The sequence below is a fragment of the Pelmatolapia mariae genome, linkage group LG3_W (genome assembly GCF_036321145.2).
Source record: "Pelmatolapia mariae isolate MD_Pm_ZW linkage group LG3_W, Pm_UMD_F_2, whole genome shotgun sequence".
In the NCBI taxonomy this organism is placed as follows: domain Eukaryota; kingdom Metazoa; phylum Chordata; class Actinopteri; order Cichliformes; family Cichlidae; genus Pelmatolapia; species Pelmatolapia mariae.
Genome location: NC_086229.1, coordinates 31,339,522 through 31,357,197, shown reverse-complemented (window position 1 = coordinate 31,357,197; position 17,676 = coordinate 31,339,522). Strand labels below are relative to the sequence as shown.

Here is a 17,676-nt window from a genome sequence, read left to right as displayed (position 1 = left end):
GATGGTTGGTCAGTGACCTGCAGGTCAAAGGTCATTGCATCTCCAGCCCACATCCACTGCCACTGTACTGAAGGGAAGTTAAAGACTTTCTGCTGCACTTACATTTGGATCAGCTCGATCCATGACAGTCATTCAGGCAGTGATGCCTGGACTGGAAACAAGCATCCTTAAAATATTACAACACACCAGCTCCTGTGTTTGAATGTAAAACAAATGTGTTGTTTGATCTGGAGACTGAACAATAAATACATTTTATTTTGATTATAGAAGTAATGTAACTACAAACAAACTTAATAAACTAATAATAATAAACTAATAATAAGAATAATTAAATCTGAGACGTTGTTTCATTGTAAGATTATAACAATGATGACAGTATAACTGTTGTTGTTCAGCAGAACAGTGTCCAGGATGTTGGCTGTTGTTTTACATTTCAAAATAAAAGTTGGTCTGATTTAAACACCATTACAAGAAGTGTTGTTAATTATTCTTTTTGAACCACATTTGCATACAGTGTTATATTAATATAAGTTACTGCAAGTTGTTCTTTAATGTAGCAGAACTTGACATGTTTGTCAGTGGGTGAACAATCAGTGTTACACAGTCATCAAGTTATTCTTAGAACTGTACACTTAATGAATAAGTTGTCCTAATATAATCATCTTAAGCTTTACTCATATTTTGGAGGCAACAAGTTTATTAGTTTTTTTAGTTCTGGGAGCTAATTAGATTTCACAGTGTGGATTTAGTGTCTGTGTCTGTCCTGCATCACAGTTTCCCACATTCCCGGCTGTGTGTAGCAGAGCTTCCATTCAGTTTAATGCTGATGAATAAATGAGCAGCAGCTCTGAGTTTGACTCACCGAGGAGCAGAGAGACACACGGAGTCTTCATCGTGTCTGGATGACGACTGAACATCAGTCTGAGCAGCAGCGAGACGCCTTCAGCTTCATCACTTCCCCTTTAACAAGTTTAACACATGAAGTGTTTCACTGGCTGAACTCCGCCACACTGTGTGGTTGGTGAGGGCGGGGCTTACTTTACTGCGCCGCAGCCTGTAGTTATCATGTACCAAGCTAAAGTTCATCATTGTCCCAGCAAACACACCACTCAGGAAAAGGACAAAGCCCACCATCAGAACCATTAACACCTTTTCTGAGGAAGCTCTGGCTCAGCTGCACAACTGTTTTGCGCTCACAGAGTGTCTCTGAACAGGACGACCTAGAGACTCACACAACCGCAGTGCTGGGTTACATCAAACACTGCATGGACACTGTCACCACAGAAAAGTGCGACAAACCGTAAACCCTGGATGACAAGTCAGGTTCAGGCATGTTAAAGGCAACTCTACATACAAATCTGGGGACCAGGACATGTACAGCAGAGCAAGAGCAGACCTTAAAAAAGGCGTCAGAGCAGCAAAACTGGACATTTCAAACAAGTTATCAGATCTCCTCTCTGATGACGACTCCAGGAAGGTATGGGAGGGCCTGAAACACATCACCAACTACAAAGGCAACGGGACAAATACACATAACATGGACATCTCATTAGCAGAGGAACTTCCACTTCGAGAGAACTGCAGACACCCCCACCATGCACACTGCCCACAGCTCCTGTGAGCACAGCAAACACACATTAAGCCTCCAAGAACAGCAGGTTCACTGTGTTCAGAGCAATAAACTGCCTCCCATAGGAGCTCAGTTTGAGTTCTGTTTTCCTCCTCTTGTACCTGATGTGGGTAATTTCCTTTGTTTTTCCTGCCATTCCACCTCTCTGACCTGTCTTCACTATGTGAATGTTTGTGCTGTGTATGTGTGGTCGGTAGGGCTCCAGTTTCACTGCAAGTAATTGTACGTGTAACATGCAACATGTAATGTGTAACTTTATATGTGACAATAAAGACTGACTTTACCACAGGGGTGTGTGCTGAGTCCTCTCCTATACACCATCTACACCAGTGACTCCACCCCCATGCATCATCAACATCATCATCAAATCTGTCAGCAGGTGTTTCCACTTCCCCTTTATTTAAGACCTCTGTTTTGTTCAGTGTCAGCTCGTCTGTTCTCCTCCTACCACGTCACGTCAGGACTTTCACGATGCTCAGGTTATATTCATGTTCATGTTCTTCAGAGTTTGTCTCACACACCTGTGCAGAGTTCGTTCATGTCACTGTTTAATAGTCAGTCATTCCAGTTTAGGCTTTAATTTAGTTTTGTTCCCGTTCGCTTTGTGTTATCAGCCACAATAAAAGGCTGGCTTTGTGTTTAAAACTTCAGCTGCTCTCTCTAGTGTCTGTTTCTGGGTCCATCCCACTGTTACCCGCCATGACAGAGGTTTAGTTAAAGCTTTATGGACACTGTGTGTGGAGTCCCTAATGTGGGATCTGTACATGTGATCAGCAGTATATTCTCCACACTACAGTGGAGACTATGTCTGCTGAGAAAATGTTTCTTTAAACACACAGTTTCTCTCATGTTTCACATACAGATAAATAATTGATGACACACCTCCAAATTTCTTTGTCCATTAAATATAAAAAGAAAACACCAGCTGGCACAAACTTGTCACTTATAATTAATTTAAAAAATGCAAAATAAATAAATGATTAAATCAATATGTGAGGAGTCTAATAAGTCACCCTGATCTGTGACTGAAATTGCTGTTTTACCCGAGTGACTCTGAACTAAGCAGGAGGCTCAGTTATGATGTCACATGTTAAAATTATTTGCAGTGGTAAGAAGATGAAAACAGGAACAAAAGAAAAAAGGAGGACGTGCCACAACAAAAATAGATGATTACTGAGGAAGGAAACAGCACAGAGCTGAGTGACAGTGCTACTTAGATGTTCTTTTAGATCATTGCAGGGTCTGCTTTAACTGTTGTTGTGATTTGCTGCTGTATAAATACAATTGAATTAAACTGAATTGTTGCCTCTAAACCCAGACAGTCTGCTGGAGCAGACATTTTTCTCAAGGCTGAGAATATATAAATTGTAGTTGTTGTGGAAAATCTGGACCCAAAATTCAGACTCCAGAACAGCATTTAATACACACAAAATAAACCTTTATTATCAGAGACAGTAAATCCAGATGGCTGAAGAAGGAAGGGTTAAAATCAGGTAATACTTGAGGCAAACACTGAGGTAGTTAAACAGTCCGAGTACAACAAGAATGAAGGAAAACCGAGGCTTAACTGCACATAAGCGAGTCAGGAAAAGACACACAGTTTGGAAAAACAAGGCCCAGGAAAACAGGATATCAAAATAAGACAGGAAACATCAAGTATCAAACAGGAAACTGGGTACAAAACCCAGGATCATGACACTAATGCAGATATGGTAAATGGCCTGTATTTATATAGCGCTTTACTTGTCCCTAAGGACCCCAAAGCGCTTTACATATTCAGTCATCCACCCATTCACACACACATTCACACACTGGTGATGGCAAGCTACGTTGAAGCCACAGCCACCCTGGGGCGCACTGACAGAGGCGAGGCGGCTTGCATGTTTTAGTGTGTTATTTGACATTTTTTTAATCCACTGTTGACTGGTAGGGCATGGGACAATTAGCTGATCGTGATCACCTGCTGAGGCATGGACGTGTCCAGAGGTGGCCTATCAGCTGTTTAAAGACCTATTAAAAGGAAGCACTGGAAGAAAGAGGTCCCAGATAGGAAGAGGAATACATGAAGGCCAGGTGGAAAAGAGGGACCTGCTGCCTGATGGTGGGAGTGTGACGCCTCATCTGGAGATGGACCAGTCAGCGTGACGTGGCGACCCAGTCCCGGCAGCAGGAACGGCGACGGTAAGAGACAACATGTGTGAATGGCAGGCTGGCGTAGCCCCCGCGCTGGAGAGAAATTTCTGGCTGGTGGACCCATAATGAACATTCATCCTGGGTTGTGGGACAATTACATCAGGCGATTTTAATGCATGCAGACAATTGTATTTTACCAGTTTTACAATTGTTTTATCTCAGTGGGAATTTTAGCGTCTTCACAACATTTTATCATTTGTGTTTTTAGAATTGTTTCTCATTCTTGCTCCCTGGCCTGGGAATAAACTGTTTCTGTTAAGACCTGCATCATCTTTGTGCCCTGGGTTTCTGACTGACTTGGTCCCCCCTTGTATCTAAAGAACCATCCTCTTAAGTAAGATATTCTGGCGCAACAGCATTAGTGTCCACATTACACTAAGCATGTACCTCACATGTTCAAAGTGTGTGAGACCCATATATGTGGGTCCATATCATCATTCACATCACAAGTCTTCTCCACTGGTAGCATGAGTACCTTACGATTCACACTGTTTATTCTGAAATAAGTTCAGCTAATATGTGACTTTTTTTAAGTATGTTTATTGAGATTTTTTTAAATAAGGAAAAAAAAAGAACCAAAAAAAAACAGACAACACAACAGCAAGGGCAAAAACACACAAATAAGGCAAAAGATTACACTGCAACGACAAAAATACTACTTCAACACTGGCAATAAACAGAAATAAAACGCTAAGGTGGTAAGCTGAGTTATTGCTGATCGATCAAACAGGACTTTGTTTTAATACGTGATCTAAAAATGGCTGCCTCACATCAAAGAAATTACTAAGTTTGTCCGCTAATGTGTACCTAATTCTCTCCATATGTAGTAGAGCAGTCAGTTTTGTCAGCCACATTTTGAATTGAGGTATAATATCGGACTTCCAGAGAGTCAAGATAATTTTCTTCGCAATTACCATTCCAAACAAAACTGTAGTTTGTGCAGCAGAGCTGAGGTGTAAAAGGGAAGAGGAAGATCCAAACAATGCAATTATTGGGTCCGGCTCTAATGTGCAATTATAGATATCAGAAAAACATTTAAAAATGTCCAACCAATAGTTATGCAATTTGGGACAAGTCCAAAATAAATGAGTGAGAGAGCCTTCTCCAAGTTTACAACGATCACATATCGGACTAATAGAAGGAAAAATCCTGTGCAGTTTAATTTTTGAATAATGAAGTCTGTGAAGCACTTTGAATTGAATTAACTGATGCCTTACATTTATAGAGCAAGAATGGATCCTGCACAGACTCCTCTCCAACACCTCATCTCCTATAGAGATTGACAGACCACGTGACTTTCGCGCGTTGCATGCCGGGAGGTGAAGGAAAAACATTCAAAGTACCGCATTAAATGCAAGCATTTGCAGCACCGCAAAACGTTTATTCTCCGGTTCCAATACCTTCTTGCTTTTTCTTTCCTCACCAAAAAAAGAATGTACAAATGAAGGACAACAACGCCGGTCCGTACAGAGACAGACTCGACGAAAAAGCAAAGAAAAGGTACGAGGAAAATATCAATGGAGTGAAAGGGTCAGACCCTTACGAGCACACAGAGTGGATAAAAGACGTCAGCGTACTGGCCAACTTTCACCACGCTCAGATTTATAATTATACGGATCTTGGAGTGAGTGCATACACTCATGAAGTTTTTAGTAACTTCAGGTCACTGCAACAAGCCCAGGTACAGTTTACCGACGGATGGGTGCAGGACATTGAAATGCACCGTGTAGAACACAAGACCATCGTACGAACAAAGGTAAGTTTACCAGTCTCACAAATCGTCTGCATAAACGTGGCAATTATTATATATAATGTATTATATTATATGCCCAGTCTGGATCGCATTCCAGCATTTCGTAGGCTGGTTTGCCTACAAAATACAGCAAACATTACACACAGCAGCATAGCGCGATGATTTCTGTTCAGCGCCAATTAAGACGTATTAACTACCACAAAACACTTACCTTTGTGGAAATGCTTGGAGCAGACTAACATGTGAGGTGGAGTGTTTTCGAACGTTATATTAGGTATTAGGATAGCGGCAATCCAGGCCATCCGTGGCCTCTTCGTGACTTCGGAGACATGGCTTGGACAATTTCTCTTTCACGCTGGAATCTGATGAAAACCAAACGCATTTCCCGTCGACTTCACGCGGCTGTCGTTCGCCCGGCTTGTGCAGTTAATAATACAACAGCTTCTTGCCATTTTATGTTTCTTTTTATCGCTGTTTAACTGATTTCTATTGAAAGCCAGTGCCCGCTAGTACCTCTTACCACCACCTCCCAGAATCCTTTGCGGTTTTACCCATGAATGACGTCACATTTTCAATCTCTATTTGCAAACCAAGCTCCTCCTCCCATGCCATCTATAAAAGGCAGATTTAAAATTTAAATACTCTGAAAACCTTTCACAAAACCAGAAACCAACTTTTTAGAATCCGGGGAACTCAAAAGGAGTGTAAAAATTGACCCCTCTTCCGGAAGAGATGGAAAATTAAGGATACTGTGACAAACATAGTTTCTTATCTGTAAATAATGAAAAAATGTGATGCAGGGAGAGAGTGTCTGGTAGAGCACAACCTTTTTTGATCTGACTAACAATTTTAACGCAGTTCAAAACTATAAAATTATTGACCTTGGTTTCGCAGATTAGAGGACGAAAAAAGAAGAGCAGGGAGGGAACTATTCTCAACCCCACCACTCTCTATGACCACCCAGGGGGGTATCAGCAGACATGACCTTTTTGTACCCTTCCTGCCAGTAAGCAAGAGTTCTAGCATTTGCATCCCAATAATAAAACTGAAACAGTGGCAGAGCAAATCCACCCTTAAGTTTAGACTTACATAGATGAACTTTTGATATCCTGTGAGCTAATATGTGACTTTTCAACAGTTTTGTGTTGACAGGTTACAGCATACTGTTAGTTCATTTGAAGATGCAGGTGGTCATTTTTTTTGTTGTCTCACAGTCCAAACTGCCCAAAGTTGTAAAGAAACTCTTGTTAGTAAAATTTAGTCCATTAGTCAAAAGGACTCATAAAACATGATGGACGATACGGACTGGGAAGAAAGGCCACGTTATGTAAAATAAGTGTTGAATATCAGAAACACAACAATTTGGGAAACATTTATATATCAGTCAGAGTCAAACATGATGAACACATTTAATCGATCATTGTTGTCATATCAACAGCTGTGAAACTGATAAAATGCATAAAGGTTAACCTTGAAACTAGATAACTAATAAAAAAAAGTCATAGGTAATCACTGTGAGTACAAGAAAACAATTATTACAATATAATGTGTTAAATTAGCTTACATAAGAGGGTCCAGCAGTAGATCAGAGGAACAGGGAAGGATTTGTCTGTATTTCAGTTTGGTTTAGCTGTAGGCCTGAGAGTTTGTGTAATTGTGTAGAGAGAGAGGATTTATGGACACTGGGGGTCTGCTGTCATAAAAGGAGACAGGAAGCTACAGTTGGGGGATGCTGATGCTGATGCTTTAACTTGAATTTAATAAACGCTCATAATTGTCATTACTTAGAAGCAGGTTTGCAGGAGACTCTTCACATGCTTATCTGTAAATGTAAGGCAACAAGAGGCCAATGGCCCAGTGGATGCAGAGTGGGGGTCTCAGTGTTTGTAATATGTTTTGTAGAGGAATTTGGTGTAGCTTGGGCAAGGGGAGATTACTTTTATGACTGGCAGGAAGTCACATACACAGAGACACACACAGTGCTTTAACTGTTATGATGCACACACACAAACGCGAGCACACAGGCACTCACGTGCTCACGCTTACACACACACAACACAGAGTTTGCAGCACACCATGGTGGGTTTTATGGTGGGGTCGCTTACATAAAACTGGTTGTAACAAACAACCATAAACAACCATAAAACTGGTTGCGCAACTGAAGATGAATAAAGGTTTTGTAAAATGACTACTGAGTCCGGTGCCGTCTCTGGATGCCCGAGGAATAAAAAAGAACCAGGGTAAAACTGCTTTACCTAACAAGACCCAGCAGTAGGAGGAGGGGTTACAGATGCCTATAAAAGAAGGGTCAAAGAACCCTCAGGAGCTTTGCGTCTGTTTATGTTGACCTTTGTTTCTATATAGTATATCAGCCTTTCATTAGTCATTTTCTATATTATCTTAAAACATTAGAAGTTAAAACAGTCTGTCTGTAATGTTCTGGTTTTGTATCATCTTTGTCTGGCTTGTATATCTGTACTATTATTACTTCTGTCCAGCTTTGTGGTCATTTCCCATCTTCCCAAACCTTCTATTGTAAAGCTCAAATAATATGATAAATAATTTTTATTTATACAGCACCAAATCACAACAACAGCTACCTTAAGCTGCTTTAATTTGTCAGGTAGTGCCTACAATAATAGAGAGAAAACAGAGAAAACTGCAGCATCATAAAAATCTGCCTTCAGTGACACAAAACATGTTTAAGGAGCAAGGAAACCATCTTAATGGGAGAGACTAGTTTGCCATACTATGGCAGGTCCTTGGCTACAGTTTAGTTTTTAATAAATGACATGGTAACCTTTTCAGCAGGAGTAACCAACAGGACGACGGCGTGAATGTGTCAGGAATTCAGTTCAATTCAATTTTTTTTTATATAGCGCTTAGCCCAAGAAATCCCAGGATTCATAGCGCGGCAGTGGGTGTGGATAATTTTGCCCCCCAAAAAAACGGTGGAAGCGGAGCGGCCAAAGAGTAAACCTTTAAAAGTAAGTACTGAATATGATGTCACTTATTTACGTGCAAATGTTTAATAATGAAGAACATTAAAACATTACTGTTGGCCACATGTCGGCAAAGTTATGTGACATCAGTGATGTTTGTACTTTCAGCGTTTACTTGGTTTTAAAGCCTTTACTTTAAAACATATGCCGTTCAATAGTTGGCAATTCAACAACAAGTTGATTCAAAGTGCTTTACAGAGACATTAAAAACAAACACAAATGAAAAGCATGATTTAAAATTGATTAAAAAAAACAGTAGATAAAATCAGTCAACCTTAATCTTACAGAGAATGTGATGATTTCATGGATAATTAAAGTCAGTCATATATCCACAAACACAACAAGCTGAAAGTCGGTGATACTGCTCGGTTTGCAGTCCTGAATATCACGGCACAAGCAGGATTCACTGCACTGTTAATGTTAGCTATGTTATATTGCTGCCTCTGTTCGGTGGTGTCGAGCCAAACGGACTTTAACGTGTGTTTGAACGAGCTGACGGTTCACTCGTTAAGCTGAAAGAAAGATGCTTTAATCACAGGAGTCACACATGTGTCCACTGGACCATCTGGAACTCTTCTTGTTTAGCACTCGTAATAACACAAACACTAAATCCTCCTTCTCTTGTGCTGTTTTGTAGCAGTGTGTACACCTGAGACTGTCACCTGTCTGTCCTGCACTCTCTCTCTGTTTCTTTCTCTCTGATTGTGGAATAAAAGTATGAACATGTATTTATAAGTTACACTTGTGTTTGAATCCTGCAGCTTATCACACATTTGATTTCCATGTGTGACAACTGCAAGTGTCCAGAGTGAGGACAGACTGAGGGACCCACTGCTGCACATCATCTGTGAGGCTTTGCACCCCTGATGATCCACCAGGACAAACTCAGCAGTGTGTGAGGAAGAGGAGGAGGAAGAGCCAGCAGCAGCTGACAGATGGAGAGAATAGACAGACTGTTCCCTGTTTGTGAAGGACTGCTAGAAAAGTTTAAAATCACTAATTGTCTGTCCTGAATCAGTCTTATAAGGTAATGTTCAAATAATTTTATCATTCCAGTGTTTTCAGTGTGGGAGAAAGTACTCAGAGCCTTCAGGTTACACACTATGAAAGGCAGCAACAAGTTTAATGTTCAGAAACCTAAAGTATGTATCAGCAGCAGAATGGACCTAAAAATAAATGTTTGTTTCAGTTCTATGAAGCTTTGAGTATTTTGGATTAGTAGCACTGCTGTGTTTGTTGCATCATATTGCTGTAACTGTTTATATGCTTTATATATTCTGAGGTAAGTTGATCTATAGTGTTACATCATATTCTATAAGGATGTTATGTGTTTGTATACACTGTAAAAGATACTTGTCTTTGACTGAAGATTTAAGGTGATAGGAAATATAAATAACTGCAACTTGAATCTTTACTGAAGCTTGAGTTCACTGCTGCAATAACTAATAATGATTAATATAATACTAACTTTAATTACCAAAGTGAGATGACTTTAGTCTCATGAACATTAGCTAATTGTTATTTCCTAACTAATCTTGAAATGACTGTTCAGTACAGAAATGAACCCAAACAATCATGTTTTTACAGTCCCATGGTCTCAGCCTCAAATCAAACAAAGCTAATATAAAATTAAACTGATGAACAAAAACATTTTCTCCTTCATCTCTGTCAAACAATGCTGTATGAAACGCTTCTAGCGGTTAGTATCATGGTTGCTAGGCAACCTGAGCAGCGCGACGGAGGCTAGACCGTCCCATTTCACAAGCCTTACGCTTCCGGCCTTTGGGGACACGGCCCACATAGACTGCGAAGGCCGCGTCCTCCAAGGATGCAGACCCTGAATTTTGACACGCCAAGAGCCTTCATTTTTCAGGCCCCTCTTCTGTGGAACCAGCTTCCAGTTTGGATTCGGGAGACAGACACTATCTCTATTTTTAAAATTTGTTATGGTTCAACGTGGGGACTCAAGCGCAGGACTTCAGAATCAGCTGAACAGAAGAATTTATTTACAGAGTTCACCAGGTGTATATACAGGAAGTGCAGGGCAGTGCTATATACAACAATGTGAGGGATGAGGCTCCAGGGAAATCTAAAAGGGGTGAATCACTCGTTCTCCAACTCTCCACATTCACGACCGCAGTTCCTTTCTCCACACTTGACACACAGATTCACACAGGGAAAGTTGTAGCTGCCCACTTTGAATTACCACACGTGACGCAGAGAGCTTCGACTGATGCAACTTTATTCTCTCCTCTTTAAACCACCGACAATATGGCACCGTGAAAACTATAACGATGCACAAACAAATACTATTAAACATTCAAGTAGAAAGTGCAGAAATGTTCACATTTTACTATATAGAAAATTATTTTGATTAACTCAAATAGTGACATTGACATAAATCAATAGTTTTTAAACTATTTATGTTACAACGTTTAATAAAATGAATTAATGACAACCTTTCTGTCTCTTAAATACATAAACAATCATTTCCAATCATTGAAACCAACCTCTTTCTGCTTCCAAGGGTGCTAATCATGCTGAACCAGCTAGCCAACCTCCTCCATGCGCATCTCTTAGCCAGTCTTTCCACACCACAAACAAATGACATGTATATACAATAAAAAACGAATTCAACCACATTGAGTAAACTTTCAAAGTTATAGCATGTGACAGATAAATGAAATACATAGTTTTGCATGAGTATTTTCAAAAAAAATAAACGTTTTTACTCACTCTGAAGCAACGTGTTTGTGTCGTTTCACTGAGAACAGAACAGGAAGTCTGACACAATAAAAGAGGAAGTGCTAAGGTACTTTTCAAAATAAAAGCACAAAGTAAAGTGGCGTTGCCGGCATTTACACTCCCACCAAATCCTGATACAATGAACGAACAAATTCACAAAGCAAGTGAATTGTACAGGATTTCTTATACTAATAAATGGATGACTGAATTGAACTGTCAGAGTTATACAGGTAAGTGTACTTTATGCATTGAGGTAGTGTATAAACATAACTATTATTGTCTTAACATATTTTGTTTTATTTAATTCTCAAGGAGTAGTACCAGTTTTTGGATTGGTCTCTCAATAACTGAAGGTTTAGAAGGGGCATCTTGCTTTCTTTGAGGCTTTCTCTCCCTAACTCGTACTTTAACTCGACGGACTAAGCCATCATGGTCTTGAAAGGTCTCCACAACTCGACCTAGCTGCCAATGGTTTCGTGGGAGGTTGTCGTCCTTGTCATTTTTGTATCTCAGATAAGAACATGCACCATATCCTACGCAGCTGGCGTCCGAAAAATGGCGTAGCTCTACTCTGACAATGTTTTGGAAGTCGTGTGGGTGGTAACATCTTGGAATCGAGACCTCCTTCAACTTGAAAAGACCATTTATCCATTTCTCCCACCGTGGCTTCACATCTTCTGGGAGTGGGTCGTCCCATCCAATGCCTCTGTGACAAAGCTCTTGTAGGATATGTTTTCCACTTAGGCTGAATGGAGCGATAAATCCAAGTGGATCATAGAGTGAGGCGATGACGGACAAACAACCACGTCGGGTTGAAGACTGATCTTTCAGGCCGATGTTGAAGCTGAAGGTGTCGTCCTTTATCGACCATTGAATGCCAAGAGCGCGTTCTGAAGGGGATGGGTCAAACCCACGAGGTTCAATGGTTGCTGCTCTTTCAGAAGGGTCTAAGTTTGAGAGAGCAGCTTCTTCATTTGAGTTGAATTTGTGAAGGCGCAGGCTTCCTTTTCTCCACAACTCTTGTGACTGAGTGATCAGTTCTTTGGCTTCCTCAACTGATGAAACGCTGGCTAATCCATCATCAACGTAGAAGTTTTTCTCCACAAAGGCTGATGCTAGAGGATAATCAGTTTGATGTTGTCGTGCAAGATGCTTTAAACCAAAATTGGCGCATCCTGGAGATGATGCAGCTCCAAACAGATGAACTGCCATTCTGTACTCCTGAGGTTCTTTCTCCAAATCACCTTCTTTCCACCAGAGGAATTTCAGATAGTTTCTGGATTCAGGGGTGACAGCGAATTGATAGAACATTCTTTCAATGTCACAGATTACGGCCACGGCTTCTTTCCGAAATCTGCAAAGCACCCCAACCAGAGGGTTGATGAGATCAGGTCCAGTTAATAGGGTATCATTAAGAGAGACACCATGGGATTTGGCCGAACAATCAAAAACAACTCTTAGCTTGTCCGGCTTCCTGGGGTGATAGATTCCATGATGTGGCAGGTACCACTCGGTCTGCCCCTGAGATGCTGTAGGAGCAGGCTCTGCATCACCCCTGTTGATGGTTTCTTCCATGAATGTTCGGTACTGATCGTAATATTGTTTGTTGGCCTTTAGTTTTTTCTTGAGACACTGCAGACGTACTGTGGCTAACCTCTTGTTGTTTGGCAGGTTGGGTGGGCTGTTCCCTTTGAAAGGGAGAGGCATTTCGTAATGTCCGTCTTCCCTTTGTGTGATGTGATTACTGAGGAACTGTATGAAATGGACATCTTCTTGGGACACATACTTGTTCTCATATGTCTGTGAAGGTTCTCAGTCATCCAGGTCATCGTAGTCAAAGGAGTTTGCAAAGAAAAGCGTCTGGACTTCTTTAAGTTGCTTGAAGACGTTTCACCTCTCACCTCTTATCCGAAAGGATAAGACAGGTCCATTTCACTATAGATGCCCTCCAGATCAAGATCAGCCAGACTCTGCAGGAACTGGAAACCCTTTTACCCTCTCCAATCCTAGAAGAGGTTCACAAGTTTGTGGACAAGGCTCAGCGGGCCCAACACTCTAAAGGAAAAGAAAGACAACGCAAGAAATTTCACAACTTGCTTTCAAAAAGCCACACTACTCAGAGATGAAAACACACCTGAAGACAGTCGGGAGAAATGGGTGAAGAACTTTTCAGACCGGAATCTCACTGAACCTGAAAAGAAGGTTTTAGCCAAAGGACTCAATTTCGCCATTTCTCCGCAACAGTTGCCCATAGTGGACCTCATCACAGCCACAGAAACCGCCATACGGATTAATAAATTATCACAGACAGAAGCAGAGCAAATCAGGATGAAAGTCTCAGCCACCCTCTCCAGTGCGAAAGTCCCTCCGTCTAACCTCACATTACAAGAAAAGAAGGCCGTCGCTTCCCTGAGCAAAGACCACAACATCACTATATTACCAGCGGATAAGGGAAGGTGCACCGTGGTCCTAAACACAACAGATTACCACACAAAGATCACTACTCTCCTCAGTGACAACAATACCTAGGAAGCTTTAAAGCGAGACCCCACAAGCAGCTACAAAAAGAAGGTTATAGCTTGCCTTCAAGACCTTGAAAAGGACAAAATCATTGACCGCATTACATATCACCGCCTTTATCCAGGGGATGCCATACCCTGCATTTATGGACTTCCCAAAATCCACAAGGAAGGGGTCCCACTCAGACCCATAGTCAGTAGCATAAACTCAGCCACTTATAACATTGCTAAACACCTGGCTACCATCCTTGCACCTCTCGTGGGGAACACCCCACACCACATTAAGAACTCCACTGACTTCACCGACAAGGTCCAGAAACTTACCCTGGATCCAGATGAAACCATGGTGTCCTTTGATGTAGTCTCTCTCTTCACTTGCATACCCACCACGGAGGCAGTGGAGACTGTGAGAAAACGACTACAAGCAGACAGCTCCTTGGAAGACAGGACCAACTTCACACCCGATCAGATCTGCACACCGTTAGACCTCTGCCTCACCACTACATATTTCAAATACAACGAAGGCTTCTACAGACAAAAACATGGCTGTGCCATGGGCTCCCCCATATCACCTATTGTAGCCAACCTTTACATGGAGGAAGTAGAAAGGAAGGCGCTTGGCTCTTTCAAAGGAAGAGTACCCAGCCACTGGTACAGATATGTAGATGACACCTGGGTCAAAATCAAGACACGAGAAGTGGAATCCTTCACTGTGCACATTAACGCCGTGGATAAAAACATCAGGTTCACCAGGGAAGACACAAAGGACAACTGTTTGCCTTTCCTGGACTGCTCCGTGCACATTGAAGAGAATGGCAACCTCAACATCGAAGTTTACCGGAAGCCCACACACACGGACCAGTACCTCCTCTTTGACTCCCATCACCCTCTGGAACACAAACTTGGAGTAATCAGGACCCTACACCACCGGGCAGAACATGTTCCCTCTAAGCCTGAAGGGAAAAAGAAGGAACACACACACGTAAAGGAAGCACTCAAAACATGCGGTTATCCTAATTAAAGTCAACAAAGAGGCACAGAAAAGAAGATCAGACACCAGCGAGGGAGGATAAGGACAGACGCAACAACGTTGTCATCCCTTATGTAGCCGGTGTATCAGAGAAACTCAGGAGAGTTTTCTCCAAGCACGACATCCCAGTGTACTTCAGACCCAGCAACACACTCAGACAGAAACTGGTTCACCCGAAAGACAAAACTCCTAAACACAGACTTAACAACGTGGTGTATGCTGTACAGTGCAGTGAGGAATGCCCAGACCTCTACATTGGAGAGACCAAACAGCCACTTCACAAGCGCATGGCACAACATAGAAGAGCCACCTCCACAGGACAAGACTCAGCAGTCCATCTGCATCTTAAGGATAAAGGTCACTCTTTTGAGGATGCCAATGTTCACATTTTGGACAGAGAGGACAGATGGTTTGAAAGAGGAGTGAAAGAGGCCATCTATGTCCACTGTGAGCGACCATCTTTGAACAGAGGCGGTGGTTTACGACACCAACTGTCTGCCATCTATAATCCAGTTTTGAGTTCCCTCCCCAGACGCCTTAATGCCCACTCACATCCTGGGCCATCTGACCTCAGGAATTCACATGACAAGGTGGGGCCAGGTTTCACAATGAGCACACCCGAAACCCTGGCTGATTAGGGCCCACACCCGCTTTCACACCTTGGCTCATGTGATTAGAGGATCACCAGGGGGTCCTTTGTCCCTCTTTGGGGGGAAACTCCCACTGGGTTTAAATCTGGGACTCTCGGCCATTTGACCTTAGAACTGAAGAAGCTTCTCGGATGAGAGGTGAAACGTCTTCAAGCAACTTAAAGAAGTCCAGACGCTTTTCTTTGCAAACTCCTTTGACTTGTTCTCATAGGTTCTCTCAGCAAAATCTGATTCCAGGGCTTTTAGAACATCTGTCTCTGATGGAACAGGCAACTCTTTTACTGTGAGCCGATGCACAAAGCTCTGGTTTCCTTGTCTGTCTAGGTGGGGGTTTGATGAGCCAATTATACTCCATCCTAGTTCTGACCTTTGTGCGAAGGGTTCATGCTTGTCACCTATGATGACTTCAAGAGGAGCCAGCGCTGATGGACAGTCATATCCAATCAGGAGCCCTACATCACAATCTTGGAGAGGCGGCAACTTTTCTGCCAAGCTTCTGAGGTGAGGCCACAGTAGTGCTGTTTCCTTCGTTGGGATGTACGACTTGTCCACTGGGATAAAGTCGCGGCTATAAGCCTGTTGTAGTTGGATACAACTCTCAGAGTGGAGTCCTCTAACTTGTAAACCATGAACACTCTTACTCGAGATGACTGTGTCAATAGCCGTCATGGAGTTTCAGTTTTACTGGTTGGACATCCACATTCAGCTTGTCAAGTATGTCCTCCAAGACAAATGTTGAGTCACTTTGTGTGTCTAGCAATGCATAGGTGAGTATTTCTCTCTGTGGTTCTTGTGCAGAAGACACAAAGACTGGGACAATACTTTGTGTTGATGTATGAGACATGACCTTGTGTGTTTCCTGGCTTGCAGGTTCTTCCGTGGGAGCTGAACTATTTGTTACTGCTTCTGCAGGGTTTTGCTTTCTGTTTTCGTGCAAGCAGGTTGGATGACGACGCTCACAAATGTTGCACGTGTGTCGCCTTTTAAAATTTTTGGTGATATGACCTTTTCTTAAACATCCAAAGCAGAGCCGGTTTTCATGGATGAATGCCTTTTTATCTTCAACACTCTTAGCTGCAAAGATGGGACACTTTGAGATTCCATGAGTTTCATTTCTACAAACAGAACAAGGTGATTTTGGTTTACTAATGTTTGTGTCTTGTTTCTCTTGAGCGGAACTCTTTGGTTGCATGTTTGTGTTGAAGACTTTGGCTCTCTTTGGGATTCGATCATCTACAGGTTTGAAATTCATCAACAGTGGAGAAGCTATCGGGTTGCAAGCTATCCGTGCTTCTCTACTCAGGAAGTCTGTGAAGCATGCAAGATTTGGATAGGTGCCAGATTCGTCAAGTTCATCTACAACAATTCGACTCCACTTGCGCACGATCCATTCTGGCAGTTTTTTGAGCAATTTGTGATTTTCTTCGCAATCGTTTAGGATAGCTAGTCCTTTGACGTGTGGGATTGCTTCAGAGCATCCTTTGAGGAAATCTGCAAACTCTCGTAGCGCTAGTGGGTCATTCGCGCTGATTTTCGGCCATCTCATGAGTTTATCACGAAATGCTTTCTGTATAATGAATGGGTTCCCATATCTGTCCTCTAAGACCTTCCAAGGGTGCTAATCATGCTGAACCAGCTAGCCAACCTCCTCCATGCGCATCTCTTAGCCAGTCTTTCCACACCACAAACAAATGACATGTATATACAATAAAAAATGAATTCAACCACATTGAGTAAACTTTCAAAGTTATATCATGTGACAGATAAATGAAATACATAGTTTTGCATGGTCAAAGGAGTTTGTGGAGGTGGCTCTTCTATGTCATAGAAGAGCCACCTCCACAGGACAAGACTCAGCAGTCCATCTGCATCTTAAGGATAAAGGTCACTCTTTCGAGGATGCCAATGTTCACATTTTGGACAGAGAGGACAGATGGTTTGAAAGAGGAGTGAAAGAGGCCATCTATGTCCACTGTGAGCGACCATCTTTGAACAGAGGCGGTGGTTTACGACACCAACTGTCTGCCATCTATAATCCAGTTTTGAGTTCCCTCCCCAGACGCCTTAACGCCCACTCACATCCTGGGCCATCTGACCTCAGGAATTCACATGACAAGGTGGGGCCAGGTTTCACAATGAGCTCACCCGAAACCC

At 42.2% G+C, this 17,676-nt stretch overlaps 1 protein-coding gene and 1 pseudogene across 1 annotated transcript in view; both read left to right on the top strand.

The window, feature by feature from the left end:
• Positions 1-17,676, top strand: part of LOC134621997 (E3 ubiquitin-protein ligase TRIM21-like) — a 470,763-nt gene that overhangs the window by 44,474 nt on the left and 408,613 nt on the right. The gene's annotated exons all lie outside the window — the stretch shown is intronic.
• LOC135932509 (uncharacterized) lies at positions 13,037-15,510 on the top strand (annotated as a pseudogene).